The sequence below is a fragment of the Podarcis pityusensis genome (assembly GCF_964106645.2).
Source record: "Podarcis pityusensis genome assembly, chromosome: 7".
Taxonomy (NCBI): Eukaryota; Metazoa; Chordata; class Lepidosauria; order Squamata; family Lacertidae; genus Podarcis; species Podarcis pityusensis.
The window spans coordinates 84,282,818-84,303,289 of record NC_138031.1 but is presented as its reverse complement, the minus strand read 5'-3'; the positions used below and the strand labels follow the sequence as shown (position 1 = coordinate 84,303,289).

Here is a 20,472-nt window from a genome sequence, read left to right as displayed (position 1 = left end):
GGGCTGGTATAAGCCTGCCCCATTCTGCCCCCTTCCAGGGCCAAAAACAGTTTGTGTATTGGTGGTTGTGTGTGTGCTGGGTGCGCACACACACGAGCCTTGCCTGTATTGTTGTTGTTGTTTAGTCGTTTACTCGTGTCTGACTCTTTGTGACCCCATGGACCAGAGCACGCCAGGCACTCCTGTCTTCCACTGCCTCCCGCAGTTTGGTCAAACTCATGCTGGTAGCTTCGAGAACACTGTCCAACCATCTCGTCCTCTGTCGTCCCCTTCTCCTTGTGCCCTCCATCTTTCCCAACATCAGGGTCTTTTCCAGGGAGTCTTCTCTTCTCATGAGGTGGCCAAAGTATTGGAGCCTCAGCTTCAGGATCTGTCCTTCCAGTGAGCACTCAGGGCTGATTTCCTTCAGAATGGAGAGGTTTGATCTTCTTGCAGTCCATGGGACTCTCAAGAGTCTCCTCCAGCACCATAATTCAAAATTGCCTGTATTACGGACTGTTAAAGAATCATAGAATTGTAGAGTTGGAATGGACACCAATGGTCATGTAGCTGAACCCCTTGCAAGGGGCAGAGGAAGGGGGGTACAGTGGGGTGGACTGGCCCAGGTGTCACCACTGGGGGGTGGGGTGACAAAATGCTGGGCAGCATTCACTGTGGGGCCTGCAGGGCACCCAAAGAGGATTAAAATGGAGAGGCAATGCTGAGACAATGCCTGTCTTCCTCTCTGTGACATTTCACAGGTTAGGGGGCAGCTAACATCACAGGTGCAGAGCGATCACCACGGATGCTGATGGAGGCAGCAATGGCATCTCCTTGCTTAGTTAGAGCATCTTTTTGTGAGAAAGAACGAGACATAGCATCACTCAGGCCTTCCTGACAGGAAAAATACATGCGTGGCAGGATTCAGGCAGTTTGCCTTGCTCATTCATCCATCTCTTGGAAACCTATCAGTTGTGCATTGAGAGCTGCTAAAAGTTCCCGAACGTGACCTTAAAATCTTTGGAAAACATCTGACATTCTGTTGCGTTGTGCACACTTAAAGCTCAGTGTAAGGTGACAAGAGCATTGAGCTGCCCACAGAGCAAATTGTGTAAGTAATCTTTTATCTGTGCTGAGCCACAGGTACAATAATTGGAAAATTAAAGTGCCTGTGAACTATGCAACGTTTTGAAATGATTAATGAAGTCAAAGCTATGCAACTATTTCTGTCAACATGCACTTCAGACAACATGCACTTCAGAAAACTGTAGAGAAAGAGTTGCATTCTGTTTAGCGCTTATTTGCCTTGAAAATTCCCCACTTAAAATTATTCACAAACACTTAAATTATTTAACTGGTGACCTGCCTTATTTCACCCTAATGTAGAAGGAAACCCTAGCAATGCTAATTACAGTATATCAGCTGTCGATGTTACAGAGTAAAAGTCAAATCAGCAGTCATTTTTGCATGGTCTGCTCAGTACTGTGGCAACAACAGATCAAACAATGTGAAACAAGATAATCCTGGGACACCATTAAATACTTGCATTAAATACTGGTGAAATATTTTGGCCCACCCACCCACAATACTCTGTTGCTGCTGTATATTATTAATTAACAATATATGGCAAATTTAAATAAATATATCTGTCACAAGAGGGCCAGTAGGAAGTTGATTTCCATGCTGAAATGTCTTCATGATCCAGGAAAGGTCCTAAAACAGATAATGGAACAACTGGTCTGTGAGGACTTAGAAAAGGATGCTGTGATTATTAAGTCCCAGAATGCATTTCTCAAAAAACAGTCATGCCAGACAAGTCATCTTTCTTTCTTTCTTTCTTTCTTTCTTTCTTTCTTTCTTTCTTTCTTTCTTTCTGATAGAGTAACAAGTTTGGTGGATCAGGGGAATGCTGCGTCCAGTAAGGGTTTTGACAAATTTCCCATGATATTCTTGTGGAGGAGGATGTAAAATGTAGGCTGGATGACATAGCTGTTAGATGGATTTGTAACTGGTTGAATGACTGGACCCAAAGAATGCTCATTAATGGTTCCTCGTCATCCTGGCAAATCTGACAAGTGGGGTGCTGTAGAGTTCTGTCCTGGGTCAGTTGCTGTTCGAAGTCTTTATAAACGACTTGGGTTAAGGATTTGGGGGTGCTCATCCAATTTGCAAATGACACCAAACTGGGAGGGGTAGCCAATGCCATGGAAGACATAATTGGGATTCACGTTGAACTTAATAGATTGGAGAACTTATCCAGAACTATCAGAATGAATTTCAGTAGGCACAAATGTCGGGATCTACACTTAGTAAGGAAAAACCAACTGCACAAATATTAAGATGTGGGACTCCTGGCTTACCAATAGTACATGTGAAAATGATCTGGAGGTGTTAGTAGGCCACCAACTTAGCATGAATCAACAGTGTGATGGAAAAAGATAAAGGTAAAGGGACCCTTGACAGTTAGTTCCAGTCGCGGACGACTCTGGGATTGCTGCGCTTATCTCGCTTTATTAGTCGAGGGAGCCGGCGTACAGCTTCTGGGTCATGTGGCCAGCATGACTAAGCCGCTTCTGGTGAACCAGAGCAGCACACAGAAACACCGTTTACCTTCCTGCTGGAGCGGTATTATCTACTTGCACTTTGATGTGCGTTTGAACTGCTAGGTTGGCAGGAGCAGGGACTGAGCAATGGGAGCTCATCCTGTTGTGGGGATTTGAACCACCGACCTTGTGATCGGAAAAGCATTAGCAAAAAGCTAGTGCTATTCTAGGCTACATCAACAGAAGTGTAGTGTCCAAATCAAGGGAAGGAATGGTACCGCTCTATTCTGTCTTGGTCAGACCACACCTGGAGTACTGTGTCCAGTTCTGGGCGCCTCAATTTAAGAAGGATATTGACAAGCTGGAACATGTGCAGAGGAGGGCAACCAAGATGATCAAGGGTCTGGAATCTAAGCCTCATCAGGAACAGTTGAGGGAGCTGCATATGTTTAGCCTAGAGAAGAGGAGACTGAGAGTAGATAGGTTGTTGTCATTTAGTCGTGTCTGACTCTTCGTGACCCCATTGACCAGAGCACACCAGGCACTCCTGTCTTCCACTGCCTGGTCAAACTCATGCTGGTAGGTTTGAGAACACTGTCCAACCATCTCGTCCTCTGTCGTCCCCTTCTCCTTGTGCCCTCCATCTTTCCCAACATCAGGGTCTTTTCCAGGGAGTCTTCTCTTCTCATGAGGTGGCCAAAGTATTGGAGTCTCAGCTTCAGGATCTGTCCTTCCAGTGAGCACTCAGGGCTGATTTCCTTAAGAATGGATAGATTTGAACTTCTTGCAGTCCATAGGACTCTTAAGAGTCTCCTCCAGCACCATAATTCAAAAGCATCAATTCTTCGGCGATCAGCTTCTTCAGCTCTCACTTCCATACATCACTACTGGGAAAACCATAGCTTTAACTATACAGACCTTTGTTGGCAAGGTGGAGACAAAAAGCAGTAGATAGGATAGCCATCTTCAGATAACTAAAGGGGTGTCTCATGGATGATGGAGCAAGCTTGTCTTCTCCTGCTCTGGATGGTAGGACCCAAACCAATGGATCCAACATACAAGAAAAGAGATTCTGACAAAACACCAGGATGTACTTTCTGACAATAAGAGCTGTTCAACAGTGGAACAGTCTCTCTTGGGAGGTGGTGAACTCTCCTTCCTTGGAGGTTTTTAAGCAGAGGTTAGATGGCCATATGTCAGGGATGCTTTAGTTGAGATTCCTGCATTGCAGGGGGTTGGACTAAATGACCCTCGAGATCCCTTCCAACACTACAATTCCATGGCTATAAAATTGGCTTAAGTAGATTCTTGCAGCAGTTGTACTGATCAGATGCTAACAGTCTCCAAAGCCCATTATTTGAATTCATTAAGTACTGTACAATGCAGCACAAGATATTCAAGGCAGAGGCTGGGAGTGTTTATATAACAGTCTTTTATTAGCCAGAATAACATACAAGATGTGTTTTAAGGTCGTAAGGTTCTGTTATTTCCTTGAAGGCTGTCCTCTTCCTTGCAAAAAGCAAAGAAGAAACCCCCGACTGCATGTACAGAATGTTAATTTCAGCCTCAGTTTCACCAGCATTATTGAGCCTCCCCTCTCCCTCTCTGCCCCCAGGCCTTAATTTGTTTGAGGGCTCAGCTAGTATTCATAAAACAAAGAAAAAGAGTTTAAGTAGCTCTAAAGGAAAAAAAAATCCATATTAGGGCAATATCCTTATTAGGCCAACCATACAAGTGTTCGAGTTCCCCAATACCTAGACTAGATGTTTAAGAAAAATGGTCAGGGCAGGGGAGAAAAAGGCTGCTAACGATAGCTGGATTTAGTAAGCCATCTCTGTATCTGGTAACTTGGATTTGGGGAAGAGCTTGTAGGCATTCAGATGAGATGCTTGCAGGTTTCATGCACCTGATCTTCCATGCACATTTACTGCAGCAAGCTTTTACTAGCCTCTGTCCTTAGGCAATACAACTTTCCTAAGTGGAGAACAGGAATAAAGAGAAACTAGGCAGCCCTTAGATAAAGAGAGGCGGAAGGCAGCGCAGGTTTTAAAAGGTCCATTTTGAACACGATTGCAGTTGTACTCACTCTTCACTCGACCGCGGCTAAGGAGCCACTCGATGAATTACTTTTAGATTTACCTTTTCCACTTTTCCATTTAACCCTCTTGGTTTATTGAACCGTGGCAATGTCTGGTGACGTTATCCATAACCTCCGACATTCCTCAGATGAAAATGGGGACATTCTGTTCTACATCAGTAAAAGTGACGATAATAATAGGGTGAAGCACAGCAGAAGCCTAGCGCCCTTTTGGGGGGAGACAAAGGAAGTAGATGAACCCATCTTTTGAAACCTCTTCAGCATTCACCCATTTTATTCTTTATTTTGGGGTGGGTAGAGCAACCACCCACACAGGACGACACTGGAAAGCAGTTATTCATGACAAATCTCCTTAGATTTTCCTCTTCAGCAGGAAACTGAGATATTTCTTTCACAGTTAGCTCTTTAAATGCTTATTGTAGAATGTTTTCTTTGCCTCTGTATAGTTAACATTCTACAACCCATATCAAGGATGGCTTTAAAGCAGGCGTAGGCAAATTCAGCCCTCCAGATGTTTTGGGACTACAACTCCCATGATCCCTAGCTAACAGGACCAGTGTTCAGGGATGATGGAAGTTGTAGTCCCAAAACATCTGGAGGGCCGAGTTTGCCTATGCCTTCTTTAAAGAGAAGGATTTAGGATTTTTCCAACAAACCTAACATTTGTATCTTTTTCTTTTCCCATAGATGCTGCAATTGCAAATCCAAAGACTGTGCTCATCCCAAAAGAATGCCCAGAAGTTTTCACGGCCAAAAGGAAGAAATCTGAGTAGGTAGGTACTGTGTAATGTTTCTGGAACATTCCATGGAACAGCCCCTGCAGGCAAATGAAGAGAGTAATAAAGAACAAGATGAATTCCTTCAAAGCAGGTTGTGTGTAGGGAGGAAAGGAGGGAAATGTGGAATTTATGCAGCGTAAGAAACCTAGCTCGGGTCTGCAGTGTTAACTGGTGTGGCTGCATAAGGAGCTTACAGATGAGCTGAGATTTAATAAGGGCATGTATAAGAAATGGAAGAAAGGGGAAATCACAAAGGAGGAGTATACACAAGTAGCCAACAGTTGCAGGATGAAGGTCAGGCTGGCTAAAGCTCAGAATGAGCTCAGGCTTGCAAGAGAAGTCAAAAATAATAATAAAGGTTTCTTCGGCCGTATCTGAAGTAAGAGGAAGAGTAGGCAAGTGGAGAAGACGGAGTAATTTTATTGGGTAACAGAGAGAAGGCAGAACCGCTCAACACCTCCTTTGCCTCTGTCTTCACCCAAAAGGAAAGCAATGCCCAACCCAGTGATAACAGAATAAATGATGCAGTGAGGGAGCTGGTAAGGTGTTGTTGTTTAGTCGTTTAGTCGTGTCTGACTCTTTGTGACCCCATGGACCAGAGCACGCCAGGCACTCCTGTCTTCCACTGCCTCACGCAGTTTGGTCAGACTCATGTTGGTAGCTTCGAGAACACTGTCCAACCATCTCGTCCTCTGTCGTCCCCTTCTCCTTGTGCCCTCCATCTTTCCCAACATCAGGGTCTTTTCCAGGGAGTCTTCTCTTCTCATGAGGTGGCCAAAGTATTGGAGCCTCAGCTTCAGGATCTGTCCTTCCAGTGAGCACTCAGGGCTGATTTCCTTCAGAATGGATAGGTTTGATCTTCTTGCAGTCCACGGGACTCTCAAGAGTCTCCTCCAGCACCATAATTCAAAAGCATCCATTCTTCGGCGATCAGCCTTCTTTATGGTCCAGCTTTCACTTCCATACATCACTGCTGGGAAAACCATAGCTTTTACTATACGGACCTTTGTTGGTAAGGTGATGTCTCTACTTTTTAAGATGCTGTCTAGGTTTGTCATTGCTTTCCTCCCAAGAAGCAGGCGTCTTTTAATTTCGTGACTGCTGTCACCATCTGCAGTGATCATGGAGCCCAAGAAAGCAAAATCTCTCACTGCCTCCATTTCTTCCCCTTCTATTTGCCAAGAGGTGATGGGACCAGTGGCCATGATCTTCATTTTTTTGATGTTGAGTTTCAGACCATATTTTGCGCTCTCCTCTTTCACCCTCATTAAAAGGTTCTTTAATTCCTCCTCACTTTCTGCCATCAAGGTTGTGTCATCTGCATATCTGAGGTTGTTGAAGTTTTCATTAAAATAAAAAGAGGTCCGGAGTAAATGAATGCTGCTATTCAACTGGGTTTTGTTTGGAGCGGGTTGTGAGACAAGGTTTTCAGTGTGAAAACATGAGAGTGCTCCAGAAATAATGATTCGTTTTCTAAAAAACAGCTATCTTTACTAAAATAGCCTCAACGTAAAAAGTGGGCCTATGTTACTTCCACAGCCTGTTGGTAGCAATGTTTAAAATAATGCTGTTCAGAACATAGTGCTGTGTGAGCAAGAGACATACTATACAAATGAAAATAACCTGCCAGAACAGTGATCCTGAAAACATAGCCTCATAGTTCTTTCCGTACTGTCACCAAACTGTAAGTGGAATAAAACAAATCTCATGGATTTAAAAGGTCTGGGTTGCTCCTTGATATTTTCCTCATCTTTACTTGTCAGTTTCTCCCTAGCTTTTTTCTAAAACCTCTCCTATATACCAGCATTATTCTTAAAGCCAACACATTGCATTACTGCCCTTGCAGGACAGATGAGATTATCTCTCACAATTTCATACCAAAAAAAAGTAGATTTCCGTTGTTCAGACCATTCATCCTCCCCTTGTTTTTGATGTCTGTTCTTAAAATATTAGCTCACTCCTTGTTTTCATTCACTGACACATAAACACACCTTTGTGTATAATTTGCTTTCCTTTCATCAAGAAATCCATCTCAAATCCATACCACTTTTATGTTGTTGTTGTTGTTGTTTGTTGTTTAGTCGTTTAGTCGTGTCCGACTCTTCGTGACCCCATGGACCAGAGCACGCCAAGCACTCCTGTCTTCCACTGCCTCCCGCAGTTTGGTCAGACTCATGTTTGTAGCTTTGAGAACACTGTCTAACCATCTCGTCCTCTGTCGTCCCCTTCTCCTTGTGCCCTCCATCTTTCCCAACATCAGGGTCTTTTCCAGGGAGTCTTCTCTTCTCATGAGGTGGCCAAAGTATTGGAGTCTCAGCTTCAGGATCCGTCCTTCCAGTGAGCACTCAGGGCTGATTTCCATAAGAATGGATAGGTTTGATCTCCTTGCAGTCCATAGGACTCTCAAGAGTCTCCTCAAGCACCATAATTCAAAAGCATCAATTCTTCGGCGATCAGCCTTCTTTATGGTCCAGCTTTCACTTCCATACATCACTACTGGGAAAACCATGGCTTTAACTATACGGACCTTTGTTGGCAAGGTGATGTCTCTGCTTTTATGTTAGGATTGGCATTTGCCACTTCCAGGCATCTTTGTCTCTTTGCAACTGATGTTGCATTTTAAGCCCTTTGACAGAGCCAGCTCTTTTCATTTGCTGGCTGACAGCTCCTCCAGTTCCAGATGTCGCAGATGTATGTGGGTTGTAGAACTGAGACCACTGCAAGGAAGAATTCTGCCACCCTCCATAGACATCGCCAGTGACAAGAGATATGCACCACACACTTTCTGTAAATGGAGGGCACACATTGTGGTGAGACCTGGAAAACCGACACCCTGTGTTGTGGGTGGGTACAATTGGTCAGCCACAACACTCGATTGGCAGGTTCCTCAAAGCTGGGTGCCATAGGAAGGCACTGGACATAGTAAAAGATCCATCGCATCCTGGTCACTGTCTCTTCGAGCTCTTGCCGTCGGGACGGAGATACAGGACGATGAAGACAAGAACGAGCCGTCTTAAGAACAGCTTCTTCTCCAGAGCGATCTCGGCCCTGAATGGGAAGCCCGGACTTTGAAAGTCATCTAATCTCCCTTGCTGTATTATACTGTATTGATTAATTAGTGTTTTTATGGAGCAGTCAAGTAATTTCGTTGTCCCCGAAGGGGGCAATGACAATAAAGATATTATTATTATTATTATTATTATTATTATTATTATTAATCTGGCCAATGGGACGCAGTCCAAACGGTTTGAGGGACCCATGCACATGACCCAGAGCTTCCTCTTTCGGTGTGTGCATTCGGAACACCCGCCCACCTCTCCCTACTTTTAGGGCTTTGGGCTTGACCTTGCTATGCCGTCGTGTGTCGTTGGGGCACAGCAGGAATTTTCCCCACTTGGCTGATTGGCTGGTGCCATTTGGGTTTCGCCTGCCGCGTAGCAAATTGTCCCAACTTGTAAGGTTGTGGATAGGCGATAGTTCAGGTGATAGGGATGGGAGAACACCCTCGCCATCCCTATGTGAAGGGTATTCCATTAAAGGAATCCAGGGACTCAATGGTTTGGTCAACCCCTGAGATGGGGTTGTGCCCATGCCTGAGTCCAGGGGGACATTTGGGTGGCAGAGTTAGCCTGTTCCCGGCTTTCCGCTTATCCAGGTGTTCACCCTTGGCTGACCTATTCTAGTGCCCTGGGTCAGCGCTACCTGCAACAGTGCAGGAGCTAGTCGAACCAGAGCCTATGCAGCCAGTCACTTTCTGTAATCAATAAAGTTGTGGCCTAAATTCTGCCAAAACCAAAAACCAAAATTTGAGTCATGTGTGAATTTATTTAGGGGAGAGGTTTCTGGGTCTGAACACGCAAAGGTTCCATGTGAGTCTGCCATATACATTGTTTATGTCATAATATAGGTATACCGCTTGGTTGCAGGAAACCTCAAAGTGGTTTAGAGAACACAACTCAAATTCTGATGGGGAAATGCTGTTATTGTACAGTGCCAACACTAACGAAGAGTTTAGAAGAAGAAGAAGAAGAAGAGTTTGGATTTGATATCCCGCCTTTCACTCCCTTTAAGGAGTCTCAAAGCAGCTAACATTCTCCTTTCCCTTCCTCCCCCACAACAAACACTCTGTGGGGTGCGTGAGGCTGAGAGACTTCAAAGAAGTGTGACTGGCCCAAGGTCACCCAGCAGCTGCATGTGGAGGAGCGGAGACGCGAACCCGGTTCCCCAGATTACGAGACTACCGCTCTTAACCACTACACCACACTGGCTCTCGTTTAAACGAATGCAAGCCCAAATGTGGTCAATTCAAACAAGAAAGGAAAGTGGGGGGGCATCTAAAGAAATTGGTGTGGCTGCGTAAGGAGCTTATGGATAAGTTGAGATTTAAGAAGGGCATATATGAGAAATGGAAGAAAGGAGAAATCACAAAGGATATCACAAAAGAAAAGCAGTGCCCAGTGTGGTGAAAACAGAATAAACAATGCAAGGAAGGACCTGCAGCCCAAGATAAGAAAAGAAGCAATAAGGGAACACCCACCTACTTTGAATGAATTCAAACCTCCAAGGGTACTAAAGGAGCTTGCGGATGTAATCTCAGAGCCCCTGTCTATAATCTTTGAGAATTCTTGGAGAATTCTTGGAGAACAGGTGAGGTCTCTATACACTGGAGACTGGCAAATGTTGTTCCCATCTTCAAAAAGGAAGAAAAGAAGACTCCGGTATCTACCGACCTGTGAGCTTGAGATCGATACCAGAAAAGCTCATAGAACAGATAATTCAACAGGTGGTCTGTGAGCACTTGGAAAAAGATGTTGTGATTACACTGGTACCTCAGGTTACGTACTTAATTCGTTCCGGAGGTCCATTCTTAACCTGAAACTGTTCTTAACCTGAAGCACCACTTTAGCTCCTCCCGCTGCCGCCACCGCACAATTTCTGTTCTCATCCTGAAGCAAAGTTCTTAACCCGAGGTACTATTTCTGGGTTAGTGGAGTCTGTAACCTGAAGCGTATGTAACCTGAAGTGTATGTAACCCGAGGTACCACCGCATTGAGACCCAGCATGGGTTTCTCAAAAACAAGTCATGCCAGACAAATCTCATTCCTTTTTCTCATTTCCTGCACCTGTTGACCTCCTACTTTGCCACATGCCTGCTGTGTACCAACCTACATGCTGCCATGTGTCCACCCACAGTTGCCTGTGAATCTAGGAAGCAGGCATGTTGGTGGCACATAGCAGAGGAGGATGTGGTGGTGATGGGGGACATTTTCTGTCTTGCCTCTAGTGGCAAAACATCCTGGGTTGGCACTGATCCATTCCCCCCCCCCTCTCTCTCTATATATTTATGGCCATGGGATCTCCCTCAATAGTTCTTTAAGCTTTTTGAAATCAGCCTTCTTAAAGTCCAGAGTGCATATCTGAGTACACTCAACTTGCCCTTTCCACTGTAGAACGAATCTCAAGAGGACATAATCACTTCCTGCCAAGGTTCCCATTACTTCCCCCTCACTGACCAGTTCTTTCCTATTGGTTAGCATCAGATCCAAGAGAATCAATCCACTTCTTATTTCTTTCACTTTCTGGGGAATGAAATTGTCAGAATGGCAGTTGAGGAATTTGTTAGGCTTCTCAATCTTGATGGAGTTTGAGATCCAATAGATATCAGGGTAGTTGAAGTGAAGTCCCCCATGACTACTGTATCTCCTTTTTGAATGTTTGGTAATCTGCTCAAGGAAGGCAGTCATACTCCCATAATGAAGTCACTGTTGTTTCCCTCCCTCACAATTTTTACACCAGTGCTCTGTGTTCTGTGCTGCAAACCATGGGTCTCTACATATGTATACACATCCTTCCTGTTGGTATACCTTCTGAATAGATTATACCACTCAATTACTACCCTCCAGTCTTATCCCACCAGGTTTGTAATGCCTACTAGATCATATTTGCCATCCTGTGTTCAAGAGATCAAGTTTGTCTTGCTTATTTCCAATGCTCTGTGCATTAGTATGGAGACAACTGAAACAATGTGTCATTCCTTCCAGCTGTTTCCTTCTTGTTTTTCCCTGCCCATTAGTAGGTTCCTTTAGCAAGATCTCAGTTTCCAGTACATCAGTGAAGTTATTGCCCCCTGTACTTAGTGGCCCCCTGTGCTCTGAAATATTGTTTTATTGGCTTTCATCTCCAGGAGTTGCCTCCTCAAAGATAAACTATTTTTTCAACTTATTTCTAGCTTTGCAATTTTGAGAATTTACCCCAATTAGCTTTTACAATCTTTGGGTAAATACTTCAGGTTTGAATCTGTGGATAAAGCATTGAAGCAGTTTGTAGGATGTCATTTCCCCCTATTGCTTCAAATTCAGGGTTTATGAAAAGTAGGCTATTGTGAAAAATAGCTATATTATATCAGCTTTTAATGTGTTCTTAAAAAAACACTGATCTACAGAAAGGTCAACAATGTTTGATAGCAGAATCTTAAAAGAAAAGAGTGTTATCCCAAGGTAGTTAACACAAAAAAACTGAACCCCCTTTGTGTTTCATAGTTTAAACAGAAGAAATTATACAGTTAAGGAATTCATTAATCCAACTTTCTATCAGATGATTGTTGATTAACATAGGCTAATTCTTCCCATAGTAACTGAAAGGCAAATGGGGCACTCTCCTGAAAGGATTAAATAGATGTGATATATTTTAATCTCCAGAAAGGATTGGATAGATTAGAGAACATTGGTTCTTCCCTCTAGCTGGCTCTACTGCTCTTCAGAAGTTGATAAGGTATCATTGAAATAACAAATAATAGTGAATTTATGATTTATAAACTGAGATTGCACATTAGCAGGGGAATGGATTTGAATAACATTTAATCCATCTCCTCTCTTGTCACATGTAATAGTAGTAGTAGTAGTAGTAGTAGAAGTACTTTTATTATTTATATCCCGCCCATCTAGTTGGGTTTCTCCAGCCACTCTGGGTGGCTTACAGCATATATAAAAACATAATAAAACATCAAACATAAAAAACCAGAATATCTTCTATAGACTGTAAATAAACCAATAAATCAAATAATAATAAACAGTTTACAGTTATACCCAAATTAAAACAACTGCCAACCCCAACTAAATAGTTAACCAACCCCAACCCAACAGAAACAAAACAGAGGAACCAAAATTAAAACCATTTAGAACATTTTAGCCAGTTGCCTCAACCCAAGAGTTGTTCCAGCAATGTCCCAGGAGCCTCTTTTAGCTGTTCAAGGTGAGTCTGGGCCTTGCCCCTTAGGCCAGGTGGAAACAGGACTTGCAGCAGGGAGCGGTCTTCCTTCCAGCATTCATGGCAGCAGTATAGTGAGACACCATCTTTAATACAGCCATAAAAGGTAAAGGTACCCCTGCCCATACGGGCCAGTCGTGTCCGACTCTAGGGTTGTGCGCCCATCTCACTTAAGAGGCCGGGGGCCAGCGCTGTCCGCAGACACTTCCGGGTCACGTGGCCAGCGTGACGAAGCTGCTCTGGCGAGCCAGCACCAGCGCAGCACACGGAAACGCCGTTTACCTTCCTGCTAGTAAGCGATCCCTATTTATCTACTTGCACTTAGGGGTGCTTTCAAACTGCTAGGTGGGCAGGAGCTGGGACCGAAAGACAGGAGCTCACCCCGCCGCGGGGATTCGAACCGCCGACCATGCGATCGGCAAGCCCTAGGCGCTGAGGTTTTACCCACAGCGCCACCCGCGTCTCTCAGTCATACCTCGGGTTAAAGATGCTTCAGGCTGAGCATTTTCAGGTTGCGTGCCGCAGCAACTCAAAAGTAACGGAACGGGTTACTTCTGGGTTTCGCAGCCCGCGCATGCACAGACGCTCAAAATGACGTCACGCGCATGTGCAGAAGCGGTGAATTGTGACCCGCAGACGCCGGTTGCGTTCTGCTCAGGATGCGAACGGGGCTCCAGAAGGGAGTTCACATCCAGAGGTACCACTGTAACAGAAATATACTCAAGGGCATCACAACTGTGCCAGATAAGATGGTAAGATAAGATAAGAGAAGATATTCTCCATCCCACTAACACATTTAAAAGGCTGTAAAACGTTAATTGGGACGTGGGTGGCGCTGTGGGTTAAACCACAGAGCCTAGGACTTGCCGATCAGAAGGTCGTGGTTCGAATCCGCGCGACAGGGTGAGCTCCTGTTGCTCGGTCCCTGCTCCTGCCAACCTAGCAGTCCAAAAGCACGTCAACGTGCAAGTAGATAAATAGGTACCGCTCCAGCGGGAAGGTAAATGGCGTTTCCGTGCACTGCTCTGGTTTGCCAGAAGCAGCTTAGTCATACTGGCCACATGACCCAGAAGCTGTACGCCGGCTCCCTCGGCCAATAAAGCGAGATGAGCGCCGCAACCCCAGAGTTGGCCACGACTAGACCTAATGGTCAGCGGTCCCTTTACCTTTTAAAACGTTAAACATCCAAATGGCTGCTTGAAGAGAAACGTAATGAAGGTGGCAGGAAAAGCGTTGCACCAACAGGGGGCCACCACAGAAAAGGCCCATTCTAGTGCTGACATCCTCCAGACCTCTAATGAGAGAAGCATCCAAAGAAGGAGCAGCTGGATCTGGTCCACCACTACCTGTTCAAGAATCTTGCCCAAGAAGAAGAGATCAGCAACTGGCCGGTAGTTACCGGTACTTAGATTTTCCAAATCTAGGGAGTGTTTCTTAAGGTGTGGTCTTATCCCGGCCTCCTTCAAGCAAGCAGAGACCATCCCTCTTGCAGGGAGGCATCAGTCACCTCCCTGGCCCAGTTAGCTGTCCCCTCCTTGCTAGCTTTTATCAGACAAAGGGGCAAGGGTTCAGAGCGCTGACTGATCCAAGCACCTTGTCCACATCCTCAAGCCTATCAGCTCATTCTCTGTTATTGTTTCAGGATCATCTGCACAGAAACAGAGAAGCTGTAATAAAGCAGCCCTTTTTCATGGAACTCCTGAACTGGAATTGATGAAAAAAACTTGGGAAAAGGTAGAAATTTAAGTAAATAACAGTTGCAATTGTATCTTGACAGTGCATTAAATGTTCTTTTTGCGCTTTTCACATTTCATTTATGGTGTACGTTTAATCTGATTGCCTTAGGTTACCTGTAGGTGGTATATATTAATGTCCCAACGAAATTTCTGCACGAAGAATTATTTTGGAAAAGAAAATTTTTTGCTTCAAAAAGTAAACATGCAAATCAGTGGATTGCATGCAAAGTCCTATATTTTTAGTTTCCTGATGTGGATTTGTTATATTGCAACCAGGGATGAAACCAGTCTGGTCTGGGGCTATTAATTTGTGTAGGAAATTTTTTTAGGCGGTTAGCCAAGATTGATGTGAATATCTTGTAGTCTTGGTTTATTAATGAGATTGGGTGGTATGAGAAGTCCTATATTTTTGTAAACATTTATTAACTTTGCAGAATTTATTCAAGCTACAATGTATGAAATGTGGCTGAACACCCATGCTCCTCTCCTAGGATATGTTGACAGACATAGTTTGAAATGCATCTTTACAAACATAAATACTTGAAACTGGTTCTCCCCCCAAAAAACCCCAACACTGAATTCCTGTGAACATTTTATTGAGAGTAAACGCAATCGTTTCAGTGAGACTGCCTAAAAATTGATATATGAATGGGCCATGAGATGCTGAGAATTCCTGATTCTGTTCCACTTAAATAGTTTCACATAGAATCATAGAATTGTAAAGTTTTTTCTTTACAAAGTTGTTGCGGACGTTTAACAGCATATTTATTAATGCGGTGCAGCTGCACACCTTACCAGTCTCTTTTAAAATGACCTCGGGAAGAATCCTATACAGTCATACCTTGAGTTGAAGTAGCTTCAAGTTAAGTATTTTCGGGTTGCGCTCCGTGGCAACCCGGAATTAACGGAGCGTGTTACTTCCGGGTTTTGCTGCTCGCGCATGCACAGACACTCAAAATGACGTCACGCGCATGCGTGGAAGCGGCGAAACGCAACCCATGCACACACAGACGCGCAGTCGCATCTTACGTTTACTTCAGGATGCGAACAGGGCTCCAGAATGGATCCCATTCATATCCAGAGGTACCACTGTACAGTCATACCTCTTGTTACATTTGGTTCAGGTTACGTCTTTTCAGGTTGCGTCCCGCGGCGACCCGGAAGTAACAGAATGGGTTACATCCGGGTTTTGCTTCTCGTGCATGCGCAGACACTCAAAATGACGTCACGCGCATGCGCAGAAGCAGCAAATCGCGACCCGCAGATGCAGGTTGCATTCTGCTTATGATGCGAATGGGGCTCCGGAACAGATCCCGTTCGCAACCAGAGGTACCACTGTATTAAGCTGCACTGGGATTAGCGGGGTTAGGATGCAGAAGTTCTGCAGCTGAGCTGCCGGGCTTTGCCAGCTTAACTCCTTCCTTACTGGATCATCCAGAGATATTCTGGGTGTCGCCCCATCCCAGCTGGGATCCCAAGCCTGTTCACTTGAGTCACATGAACTGGGACCACAGCCAAAATTAAGCTAGCCAAAAGGGTCGTGTTCCTTGAGCACTGTTTTAAAGGTTTGCTTTTGCCCTCTGCCAGGCTTAAACTGACTCAGCCAGCCGTCGCCCCGCTCTTGATTGGAGTTTGGATATGCTGGCTTTATTTATGCTGGCTTGCTTTACGCCAGCTTCTTGTGTATTGGATTCCTGCCTTAATGTGCTACACAGCTGAAGATGCAGGGTTACTGTAATGGAGTTAAAATAAAAAAAATCCTTCCAGTAGCACCTTTAAGACCAACTAAGTTAGTTCTTGGTATGAGCTTTCGTGTGCAAGCACACTTCTTCAGATACACTGAAACAGAAGTTGCCAGATCCTTCTATATAGTGAGAAGGTGGGGAGGGGTATTACTCAGAAGGGTGGTGGGAATTGGAGATTGGCAGATAGCTGAGATGAGCCTGCTGACGACTCTTAACGACTGTAATAGGTCTTACAGGAAAAGGCAAGGGGTGAGAAGGTGAGAAATGGCTTAGTCATGTATAATGGGATAAGAATCCAATGTCTTTGTTCAAACCAGGTCTCTCTATGGTTTTAAGTTTGGTAATGAGTTGCAATTCAGCAGCTTCTCTTTCCAGTCTATTTCTGAAATTCCTTTGTAGTAAAACAGTTACTTTGAGATCTTGTATAGAATGTCCTGGGAGATTGAAGTGTTCTCCTACTGGTTTCTCTGTTTTGTGATTCTTGATGTCAGATTTATGTCCATTTATTCTTTGGCGTAAGGTTTGGCCTGTTTGTCCAATATAGAGAGCTGAAGGACACTGTTGGCATTTGATGCCATACACAATGTTAGATGATGAGCAATTGAATAGTCCCGAGATGGTATGTGTGATGTTGTTGGGGCCAGTAATGGTGTTGTCCGGGTGTATGTGGCAGCAAAGTTGGCATCTGGGTTTATTGCAGGCTCTGGTGCCAGTGTCCGTGTTAAGTCTGGTTGTAGTATTATTGTGGGTTAGGAGTTGTTTAAGATTGGGTGGCTGTCTGTAGGCAATGAAAGGTCTTCCTCCCAGAGCTTGAGAAAGAGAACTGTCATTGTCCAGGAGAGGTTGTAGATCTCTGATGATGCGTTGTACTGTTTTAACTTGGGAGCTGTATGTGATGACTAGAGGTGTTCTGTTATTTTCTTTTTTGGGTCTGTCTTGCAGCAAGTTCTCTCTGGGTATAAGTCTGGCTCTGTTGATCTGTTGTCTAACTTCATCTGCTGGGTATTTTAGTTCTGAAAAGGTTTGCTGTAGATCTCTTAGGTGAACAAAGACATTGGATTCTTATCCCATTATACATGACTAAGCCATTTCTCACCTTCTCACCCCTTGCCTTTTCCTGTAAGACCTATTACAGTCGTTAAGAGTCGTCAGCAGGCTCATCTCAGCTATCTGCCAATCTCCAATTCCCACCACCCTTCTGAGTAATACCCCTCCCCACCTTCTCACTATATAGAAGGATCTAGCAACTTCTGTTTCAGTGTATCTGAAGAAGTGTGCTTGCACACGAAAGCTCATACCAAGAACTAACTTAGTTGGTCTTAAAGGTGCTACTGGAAGGATTTTTTTTATTTTGACTATGGCAGACCAACACGGCTACCTATCTGTAATGGAGTTGTGAGACCGAAAAAGACGCTCAGCCATTTACAGGCCTTTAAAGCTAACTATGTGTTACATAAAGGTCCATATAGTTAAAGCTATGGTTTTCCCAGTAGTGATGTATGGAAGTAAGAGCTGGACCATAAAGAAGGCTGATCGCCGAAGAATTGATGCTTTTGAATTATGGTGCTGGAGGAGACTCTGGAGAGTCCCATGGACTGCAAGAAGATCAAACGTCTTCATTCTGAAGGAAATCAGCCCTGAGTGCTCAATGGAAGAACAGATGGTGAAGCTGAGACTCCAATACTTTGGCCACCTCATGAGAAGATAAGATTCCCTGGAAAAGACCCTGATGTTGGGAAAGATGGAGGGCACAAGGAGAAGGGGACGGCATAGGATGAGATGGTTGGACAGTGTTCTCGAAGCTACCAGCATGAGTTTGACCAAACTGCAGGAGGCAGTGGAAGACAGGAGTGCCTGGCGTGCTCTGGTCCAGGGGGTCACGAAGAGTCGGACATGACTAAACGACTAAACAACAACATGTGGTACATGTGTGGGACACAGGTAGTGCTGTGGTCTAAACCACTGAGCCTAGGGCTTGCCGATCAGAAGGTTGGCGGTTCGAATCCCCATGACAGGGTGAGCTCCCGTTGCTCGGTCCCTGCTCCTGCCAACCTAGCAGTTCGAAAGCACGTCGAAGTCAAGTAGATAAATAGGTACCGCTCCTGCGGGAAGGTAAATGGCATTTCCATGCGCTGCTTTGGTTCGCCAGAAGTGGCTTAGTCATGCTGGCCACATGACCCGGAAAAACAGTCTGCGGACAAACGTCGGCTCCCTCGGTCAGTAAAGCGAGATGAGCGCCGCAACCCCAGAGTTGTCAGCGACTGGACTTAACTGTCAGGGGTCCTTTACATGCTTTACATGTACCCACATACAGAGCTGATGTCTCCCTCTCCCCTTTAGGAAGCTCTTTTAAAAAGGGCCATAGGAAGCTGAGAAGGAGGGCTTAATGCCTGTAGCACACTTCTTCTAAGGAAAATTGTTTAAGAAGCTGCCTATTTGTTGTGCTGAAGGCAGAAAATAGCCCAGGAGGAAAGAGTTAAAGAAATGTCAATCCTACCAGTGCTCTGCTCAGGATTCCAGTCACATTTGCTACTTTGCATGAAACAAAAACAAAAGGAAGCCAGCCAGCCAGCGTTTCTGTGCATACATGTGCCTTAATTTAAAACATAACTTGAGGAAGCTGCCTTCGCTCTCTCTTTACTAAACGTTTCTTTCCTAAATGTGACTGGGGCTAGATCTACATCGATCTGTAAAAACACTTTAAAAAACCCCCGTAATATCGCTCTCAGTGCAATTTTCCATTGGTGATGTATTGCTGCTCTGCAGTGCCCTCTGGTGCCACATTTTTATAATGCATTTTAACGTTATAAATGACCAGTGTAGGTTATTCCTGGGTAGAATCTCATTAGTCAAGGGGAGCAGAGTCCTCCAGATGTTGTTTGACTTCAAATCCCACCTGTCCCCACTCCCAGTTGACCAGGGATGATGAGAACTGGAGTCCAACACAATATGGAGGGCACCATGTTGAGAAATGTTGCCCCAGACACTTTTGCCTCTCTTCACCAATTGCTTAAAAAAATGGGTCATGTAAAACATGAACAAAATGCTGTGTATGATTTGAATATTATTATGGTGAGGTTTCTTATGTACTTGTGTAGTGCATAATTTTTATTTTCCCCCTCCACATCTCTGATATTGAAAATCTACCCCTTTTATCGCCCTGCCCTCCAGCTCTTTGCTCTAGTTAGTTTCTGGCAAATTATTGTTCGTAGTCATCACTTGTAGAGCAGGATAAATGTACTAGCCAAGAAACTAGCCAGTTTCTTTCAAAAAAATTTATTTGTCATGGGGTGATTGTTGCATTACAGTTTCTACATCCTGCACAATCTTTTTTGAGCGATCACACAAATGGACACAGTAAAAATAAATTGCGTGCATATATTGCGTGAGTTCAGTTCGGTGCCGAACGTCTTATACAGGTGGAAACGGAGAAGAGGGGGAATTTAAAATGGGGATGGGTTTGGTGTTGTCTCCATATTCTTACAGAATTTCTAGGTTTTTAAAGAAAATATACAATAGCATCTGTTCTTGCATTATGTAGTCAGATAATTGAGGGCCTGAGGAGGATTTGCATCCGGCTCATCTCTTTCGATATGCTGAAAATTGGAATTGCTGTTTGTTTTTCAGGCTGGGCTGCTGTGCTCCTTCCCTTTCCTTGGACAGTTTTTTTCTTGTGTGCATTTCTGAGCTTTCTCCCGAGTGCTTCTTGCTGACTTCCTCAGTGCCCACACATTTTCATTTCCTTCTCTCTCACTTCCTCTTACTTTCCCCCCCATAAAATGTTAAACCCCAGGGGGCCCAAGCCTGTTTTTTATCATCAACCTATCCAAAGACTCTTCTTTCTTCTATCTAACTTATCTATATTTATAAGGTTACTTCTTCTCAAAGGCAAATTTGCGTCTGGCTAATGCCTTTCCTCAGCAGTCTTTCGGAAGCAATGATAAATAGTACGCCGTGTTAAACCTCCTGCTGATCTTCAGTGGTTGCTGTTTTGTCAGCCTTTGGGTTGCAAATAGTGAAGGATAAGGGATGGACATGAGGTTTCTAGGCAGATAATCTGATAATCTGAATAACTGCATTGGGGCCCTGGTAACACACTGAAACCCTGATTTATTAGTGAAACAAACACAGTTCTGAGAGTTAAGAGCCAGTCCTATGCACGCTCACTCTGAAGTAAGAACCACTGGTTTTGGTGAGACTGTTGTAAACAAAAATTGCCCTTTTCCCTTATGGGGTATCCAAGAGCCCATATCCAAGAGTCCTTACATAGGTTCCCTATTGGTAGGAGAAAATAACAGAGGCCAACCAGAGAATATTGAGAAGCAA

At 44.4% G+C, this 20,472-nt stretch overlaps 1 protein-coding gene across 8 annotated transcripts in view; it reads left to right on the top strand.

Moving 5' to 3' along the window:
* The window catches only part of ENOX1 (ecto-NOX disulfide-thiol exchanger 1), a 276,495-nt gene that overhangs the window by 126,912 nt on the left and 129,111 nt on the right, over positions 1 to 20,472 (top strand). For 5 of the 8 annotated variants that reach the window (XM_081014836.1, XM_081014834.1, XM_081014837.1 and 2 more), the window contains 2 exons: positions 5,308 to 5,393; positions 14,308 to 14,399. The gene's annotated coding sequence lies outside the window, so the exon portion shown is untranslated. The remainder of the gene's footprint in view (positions 1 to 5,307; positions 5,394 to 14,307; positions 14,400 to 20,472) is intronic. The other 3 variants (XM_081014835.1, XM_081014832.1, XM_081014833.1) reach the window with 1 other exon arrangement.